Source organism: Haemaphysalis longicornis, unplaced genomic scaffold, assembly GCF_048455015.1.
Source record: "Haemaphysalis longicornis isolate Haplotype H1 unplaced genomic scaffold, Haemaphysalis longicornis Haplotype H1 scaffold_9, whole genome shotgun sequence".
Lineage (NCBI taxonomy): Eukaryota > Metazoa > Arthropoda > Arachnida > Ixodida > Ixodidae > Haemaphysalis > Haemaphysalis longicornis.
The window spans coordinates 117151627-117160193 of NW_027526460.1; the positions used below are offsets into that span (position 1 = coordinate 117151627).

Sequence of the window (8567 nt, forward strand, 5' to 3'; positions counted from 1 at the left end):
TCTGCTCGTCTTACATAGTGACGGCTATTACCGAGGATTTTCTCAGCACGCAGGAGACCAACCGTAATGCTCGGAAGTCTTCGGAAGCATTTTGTGCGCGGTCTGGAGCGCTTACTCGTTTTTTGCCTCACAATACCGAACGCTAATATAAGCCTAGTGACCCATGTTCTCGCGATGACATTTCGCCAGAATCATGGTTTTTGGGTTCCGCATGTGACGATTACGCCAGTATGCATGCCCGTGTGTGAACTATCCGCTCTCTAAAGAGCTCCTGTAACAGATACGACCGCCGGTACGTAAATCTGTGTACTCATAAATGATTAGGTTTGCCTAGGACCACACTGTGTAAGTTGGTTTCTTGAGGAGTTGCTGTGACACTCTGTCAGACCATTTTTAGACCAAATATTTAGGTGGTGCCTCATAGGTTTGAAAAAAACGCAATGGCAGTGACAAAAGCAGTGGGTAATCTACGACGAGCCACTAAAGTGACTTAGCTGTAGTTTAAAGCCACTCGGGCGCACCAGTGACGGCAGTGTATAAAAGTACATTTGCAGTCCGGAGATCGGATAGAAACAATAGCCGCTAGAATGGAAATGATAAAAAGTAATAAAATACCGCTTTACGCCTGCAGCTGAACACTAGCGTCACACTATTGCAGCCTTCGCTGCTGTCCCTTTGTGGGGTTGGGATAGCGATTTGTACATCATCACAGGCGGAACAGAGAAGAAGAAAGACAAGGGGCTGTTAGTGGGAAAATACATCTGTTCTAGACTTGCTTTTTTCGAACGCCTCTAGAACTCGCAACACACGATTATGTATATTTTGGGTTGGAAACTTTATTACAACACTAATAACAGAATACATTACTACATGTAACTGCTTGTATAAATTTATGGGCTTGCGCAGCGTATGTTTCACGTGTTATAACGAGAGTGATGTTGTGAGGCGGGCATGTCCTGCAGAATTTTGGGCGCCACCATTCACTTCCCTGCACAATAGTTTGGTGGCATGACCGTCACCGCTCATTTCTTCTTTGGTCTGCAAAAATAGCATAGTCAAGTGATGACATCAATATCTTCGTCAAGATTGAACGATTGTAAGAAAAACGTGTTTTCTCTCAATACAACCTTCGATACGTCCAAGTAAGTTTTCAAAGCGGCGTGGCGACCATAATGAAGGAGTTTCATTTCAACAGCACGTTAGTGCTATGTAGCGTCCCCCTAACAGGGGCTACTCTTGAGTCGGTTGCGAAGTTCCTCAGCGAAAATCACAAACATCCCTTTCAGTCACAATTTCAGAGCAATGCACTAAATGTCATATGCCCCAATTCAACTGGTCTTGTAAGCTCAGCAGAAGCAGTCATACAAACGTGTCTGCCTCGCTATTTATTCAGGACGAAGGTGTTCTAGATTTCTCTTCAGCACTCTGAAAAGACAATGTCTAATAAAAAAAACTTTGCAAATCGTCAGGCGAGATATTGACTGCACCCGTCATCAATATAGGACATGTGTTTAGGACCATGCGCGCCGTTCTCGAGACTGCTTTCTGTATTGAGACAGTTTTACCTTAGACAGATGCCTTTTATCGAATGCTTCTGTTAATTACAAGAACAGGAGGTAGTAAACGTCAAGATAAACTGGCCCTTTTCTTTCTCCAGCTTTCTTTCACATCTTGGTGCTAAAACCGATGAAATATTCCGACTACTTCACCCTTTGTGAAGACCGAGAAGCGAGATCACAACAATGCCGCTTGAGACGGCCAAGTTGAAGCGGAAGAAACACCGCGCAAAATATGAGGCTTGTCATCAAGGCTAATGCTAATATTGCACATTTGATGCGGTAAACGTTCAGTCAATATTGAATAGCCTTGATACTTTTCACACCGATCATACCGCTATTGACTCAGAGCTCCAGCCCAACTTCCCTTACCAGCTGGTTAAGCGAATATTCAGCACTGTGAGGATATAGAAGAGCAAATGCTGTATACCATATCTAATATAACAACTACGACAGAGCAAAATATTGCCTTGCCGTACATCTACTTGAAAAACTGCGATAGAATTTGCGCGATTGGATGGTAGGCACAGCGGGCACAAGGTTCCGTCACTGAAGTTCACCCCAATTTAGGATACGTCATGAAGTGATCATCATTTGTGGACCAACTTAAAGCTGCCATCGAGCGTAACTTGTTTGAACAAAAATCTAAGACTTTCATTGTCATTAGACATTCCTTCAAGGCACGGCAGCAGCCTGTTTTTAAAGTTGCCTAGAACCGATTTTTAGTATCGTGCCGCTTAGGATATCCGAAAACAACAATTGAATTGAGAAGGAACAAAGAATTGAGAAGGAATAATTATACTGAATAAGATCCCTGTCAGGTGTGTTTAGAAGCATAACACTGCAGCTCTACGAAGGCTTTATCACAAAGAGATGATGCACATTGGAGGCGTGACATCATTGAACGGGCCGACAACATCGTACGCCTAATGATAATTGATATTCTTCCGATGAGCGTGCAACACGAAAATGAAAGTGAACTACAGGTCGAAACAAAGCTCGCACAAGATCTCCCTCCGCTCTATCATGAAGTGACTCAGCTGAAGAGCGCAGGCAGAAGATTATTGTTCCTTGTCGATATTTAGAGCCCTGATGAATGCGGAGCAGTTACTGACAGCTTCAGGAAGCCATTTGATTTGCAACACCAGCCAAATACTTCAATTAATGACCCATAAGTTGGAAGTGCATCCATTTCCGAAAATTGAGACAAGACTAGTGTCTCATGCTGCTTCTGCAACGACACTGGTTCCTAGATGGAGGCTACGTCTCCTGTGCGAGGCGACAAAAAATACTGTGGTTCGTCCTCAAGGACGATGCTTCATTACCTCAGGCGAGGATACGAAGCTGCAAACTTTTGCTGGAAAACCATTGGTTTTGGAAGCAACCGACACCACAGTGCATCCTTTTACTTCCGGGGTTACGGCGCCAAATTGTTGAGAAAGAGACGAGCCGCCGACCCCATGTTAAGATCATTCCCGTAGGTTTGTAACCTTTAAGATAACACGAACGGGTTTTGCTGCTTCACTCTTTCTCAACCACTGGTTACAGCCGACGTTGTGATTGCTCTGTAGTAAGAGCGCTGGCGATGTCATTTTTCAATACTTATTGTCTTCTCAAGGTCAATGTGCTGATACGTATTAAACGCGATTCCCAAATGTAGCAATTATCCAGCAAAGAGCCTCCACAGAGGTGGGGTGTCACACATTGGAAACAGTAAGTAAGGCTACAACTTACTTCGTCAGCTTCTACACATTCCTCTTCTCGTACCCTTTGCCACAGCTTGAAAAAGAAGCTGTTTGTGTGCATTGCTGGTGCAAGGGGTTGACGATGTTCACCTGCCATCGAAAGATAATTAACAAAATGTACAACACATTGGCATAGAAAAGACAGTGGTGTTAGACAGAATAATACACTGTTTACCCATCACAACAATAATTCATAAATCAAATATCACGGTTCAGTAAGATAGCACATTCCGCTTATCTTTAAAACGTAAATTTAACTAGTTCCTAACTACTTTACGGTACAATGAAGTAGCTTATCATTAAAATTCTTGTCATAAATGGGGCCCTTATCAAAATGGAGTAGCTTATAATTAAAAGACTGCTTCACAAGCAAACTAGCGCAGAGAAAGGGCTTTTACAAGTTTCACAGTGTTATTTGGCCGAACTAAAAAATTTGCCCAATATAAATAATGGAAAATGTGGAGAACCTGAAGAGATAGATGACAGTGGCACTCAATCGCCGGCTACAATTATGCTAGATTGGGAAGACATCAACTCCCCACTGTTTGTTTAATGTTTTATGTTAATGTATAGAGGAACAGGCTAGGAATATTTACGCAGCATCTTCTGCAAACGGAGCATGCCCGGAAGATTTAAAAAAAAGAACGTGTGTCACTTTGTCAAAACACGACATCAGTAAATTAGAACTGACATTTTTTGGCATGATAAATCAATAGTGGGAAGGCGGTCACACATTTTCCAGGGCTAAATGCACAGCTATCCATAGCAGGTCAATGCAATGCTACTATTTCGCCTTGTAGTGAAATAGGCAGCTTCTTTTTGCAGGTGAATAAACTACCCTTAATGAGTCTGGTGGAATAAGGGCGTTGGGAAATCATTATGCCCTTTTTCTTAGGTTTCAACACCGTAATTTGTAGGTTTACATAAGTTTTGTGTGGAAAGAAAGTGTTGACCGACTGCAGCCCCCTCGGTTTTTGTAGGGTGTTGAAAAGTTGTAAACAGGTGTTCAGTTGCAAAAACAAAAAACACCGGTGCTGCGGGTCGACCTAGTTTCTTCCGGTGCTGCTAAGTTTTGCTGGGTTTTCTTAGTCTTTGATAGGTTTTTTTCGTTTCCCGGCGTTCTTCTTAGGCTAGGCTAAGTGCTGAGGGGGTGCGTTTAGCCGTATTTTACAATGCTGTTCCAGTTTACAAAGCTGTTACAGTTCCAGCCGTTCATCTTTTGAGGCGAAAAACAAGATTTCCAAACACGTAATAAAGCCGCGAGCTGACGGAATCAGCCAGTGCAATGTGGGTGATTGAATCACGTACACGTACACATTTTAACGACACTGCTACGTGAGGAAACGCAGAAGATAGAAACCTTCGTTTGTAGACGGCAGATAGTAATAGCTAAGGGAAAATTTTCGTTAGAAAACGTTGTAGGCATTTATTGGAATAGCGATAGTAATAGTATTTAAAGGGTAATTGGAATTTATGGGAATAGTAATGGTAATAGCAATAACTTTATTTATTCTCTTAAAAACACAAATCAACAACGCGTCAGCTCAAGCTACTCAAAGCTCGTTACGCCGTCCCGACAGTTAGCAGAGGCAATTAAATGCTATTAGCGAGACGTAAACAAAACATAAAGGTTTTTACGCAGGTAAGCTTTTTTGCCACGTAGAGAGGAATCAAAATATCACATGGGATAATAGGTTTAAAGTTTTTGGACATAATGAAGCCAGACATAGGGACCAAAACGTGCGTAGCAACGCAGTAATGAATCGGGAATCATATTTTAACGCTCGCACAGGAGCACGAGGCTACGAAAAAGAGCTGCCCCAGAAGTTCTTTAACAAAACCGTTTGAAAAAAGAGGGCTTCGGTAGTAGGAAGTCCTCAACATATGAAGGAATTTACGTTAACGGGGATCTCTAAATTGTAGGCAAAGGTGAGAAGAGTGTTTTTGTATTGTGCAGTTTACTTTGCAACGCAAGGTAAAAGAGCAATAGTTCAACAGAAATATCGCATACCTCAGAATTATGTAGCAATTCAGCAGGGAATAACTTTGAGAGTGGGGAATGTCATGCAAAACCATACGTCACATAAAACATAAGATGCTTCCCGAAACTTGTTTCAAACCTAAGTCAACTGGGTGTTACAAGTCATACCGCTACCAAAATATACGGCTAGATACTTCGCACTTGTCCAAAAGTTAAGAGCAACGCAAAGGCAATCTGTGCACATTGAGGTATGAAGTAAAATCGGGGGGCAGTGGGTTTTTGTGAGCATTGCAGAAACACAGACATTTTGTTTTTTTTTTCGTGTTTTCACAAGTAGGGTTATTTGAATACCAGTTCATAACTTCAATTGCATGTGATTTAAGAAAATGAATTTGTGAAATAAAAACAAAACAATGTCGAGAACGCTGTCGTCTGCATACTCAAACAGGCGAATCCTTGTTGTGACAGAGCCCAAATCATTGATGTACGTGTTACATAACAATGGCGATAATATCGACCCCTGTGGCACTCTTTACGGCAAAAAACTTAAGAACTTTAGCAAGTGATTTTACGCACTAGTTCAGCCCAGTTATGGGTGTAGTCTGTTAAAAGGTTAACAAAAGGGCTAAACAAAAAAAAACAAGGTTTTTAATGGGTAATCAATGAAAAACAGCACAATGCCGTGCTGGCACCCAGAAAAAAAAACACAACTGCTTTTGCTTGCCTGTACTTGCCTCTCGATCCCTCTCTGACGGACTCGGTTTTCCTGCAGCTAAACCCCTTTGCACATGTGCTATTGTGCATGTTTATTTATTGCATCTGATTACACAGAAAATTAGTTCGTCAGATATACCCACTTTCTTGTACAATGCCTGTGCGATTGAGGGTAATATAGAAATGGAAAAGTAAACGCAATTGTGCAATATTGTCAACCCATGGTAAATGTTTATAGTTTGGAGTAAAGGTAGTGTAATATCTGAACGTGGGGCCCAGCTAGCGATTCTATCGCCATGCAACTACGTTTAAATGCGTGTTTTATTACTTCTTTACTTCATTATTCGCATATATATTTATTTATTTGTTTATTTATATATTTATTTTATACCCACTAGACCCTGGAACGGCAATGAGTAAGGGTGGTAACCTGCGTAAGAGTACTACAAAGATGGCAAAAAGCATTCAAAAACCATACATAACACAACAAACGGAACAGGAGCACGTAGAAAATACGTATCTAGTAAACATTAAATACGAAAAAATCACGTCGGTCACCTCTTGCCAAAAAACAATAGCATGACGCTTTATACTTTACAAAAACCTGTAGCCAATGCACACATAAAATGCAAAATAACAATGACCCAAAACAACTGACATAAGATAGCGATAACACCTTTAATACAAGATTTCGACGGTGAGTACAAGGGTCGACACGGATTCAGTCCGTGTAGGTTTAAAACTAAAACAATAATTTTAGTTTTAGTTTAGTTTTAGTTTAACACGGCCATTAGTGCCGTACTGGATCATCACGTCCAACCATATTTTACATAATATAATTACAATCATCCATTCATCAATATATGCTAATTTCTACTGTTCTATAGTTCGGCCCATCCTATCGCGTGCTGTGTCACACCCGCAATCACTTTTAGCAGTTTTTCAAATCTATTTTACAGGTAATTATAACACTAATACAATACGTGATAAGCTACTGCGAAACGACACGGAATTCCTCATGAGCATGCCAGGCAGTAGTTTTTTTGAGGGGAGACAGTTGTTTCAGAAACATTAATGAGTTTTCGCCCTGAATGTACTTGGCCATCTGTGTCTCAAAAAATACTAAACTTTCTCAGATATCCATTGAGACAAATTTGCTATGAAACACTGGCGCCTTTTAAGTTCGAATTCGCCATCTTGCATTCTGCAAGATTACTGCAACACAGATCTACAGCAAAAACATGCCAACTCACCTGTTGCAACGCTTATCAGAGCCCCCAGAACAACTGTACCTCCGGTGCTGAAAAGGCAACTCCAAAAAGGGGATAGATTATACCAAGCATGGGCATTTTCTTTGCTGCAAAAAAAGAACACTACTTTATGTGGTGCCAGAAATACTTCATGCTTTGAGGGTAAATAATCAATGGTTGATTGACGCTCATAGCTTTTCACTGTATTTACACAATTTATTTCGGTAACCGACGAAGTAGGCCACAAGAAAATATCTTCGTAGCTTAATCTGCAGAATTGCCATTCAAATAAACAGCACAGTGACCTTGCCAATCGTGAGCATATTATGCAGCATTGTTGTTTTGCTTTATCAAACTACGCCTTTCAATAAAAAAAAATATATTTAAAGGTGTAATCTACGTAAGCGTACAATTATTATGCTAAACCATTTGATACCAGAGCAACTCTGTGAACATTCCAGCAACAAACACGGATTTTTGCAAAGGATTCAAAATTTTTATATGAGTCAACAGCTATACAAAATGCCGACAAGATTCGAGTAAACCTGGTAATACTAAAAAATCCTGAAACCCAAGAAGCACTACCTGTTCTTTGGCGTTGAGGACGAAATATTCGTAGCTTGGTCCACGTAGGTTTGATTTTGGGGACAATAGTCGATCGTCAACGGCATGCGGGGGGGCAAGACTCCATTCGTAATTGTTTGCCACATCATCACGAGCTGAACTGTCAGCATGACCAGCGTCGAAATTCCAGCACCCTAAAAATAAAAGGCACGCTCTTGGCTCTTGGCTTGGCTTCGCTCTTGGCTCTTGGCTCCTCCTATCGATGTCAGTACCTCTTCGCACATTATATTTTCGCTTCGGTCACTACCCCTCTTCATACGACATGCTCTGACAACTCAAAGAGGAAGTTATCGAACACTCGAGAAACCCAAACGCAGAACCATTCTTAGCGTACAAATCAGCGCTACCTAAAAAGTTGCGAAACGGCACCACATGACTTGAGTTCCTTGTCAAAGAAATACAACTTTGTTTTATTCGATAGCTTTGGTGTTTCATAGTGCCCTAAGCAATTGTGCGGCAGCAAACGATGCTTCATTCACCGAGAAACTAAACATTTTAAGCAAAATTTCATTTCTCCCGCTAAATGGTGTGTTTCGTGACGTCGACAAAAAGCTTCCATAGCACGGACCTAAAACTAAAGCTAGTCTGCTGACCAGGGCTGCTGGCACCTCACAGATGGCCGCTTATTTATCTTGTTTACCTCTTACTGTCATAGATGGCGCTGCAATACCACTAAACGTGTTTTTGAAGTGATCGA

The 8567-nt window shown here is 41.3% G+C and overlaps 1 long non-coding RNA gene across 1 annotated transcript; it reads right to left on the reverse strand.

Annotated features, from left to right (window-relative positions):
* Positions 1 to 899: 899 nt before the first annotated feature.
* On the reverse strand, positions 900 to 7356 carry LOC144152124 (uncharacterized). The gene is made up of 3 exons (XR_013319068.1): positions 7250 to 7356; positions 3291 to 3391; positions 900 to 1038 (listed from the first exon to the last, which is right to left on the reverse strand). It is a non-coding gene; the product is annotated as an uncharacterized LOC144152124 (long non-coding RNA).
* Between the last annotated feature and the right edge of the window lie 1211 nt (positions 7357 to 8567).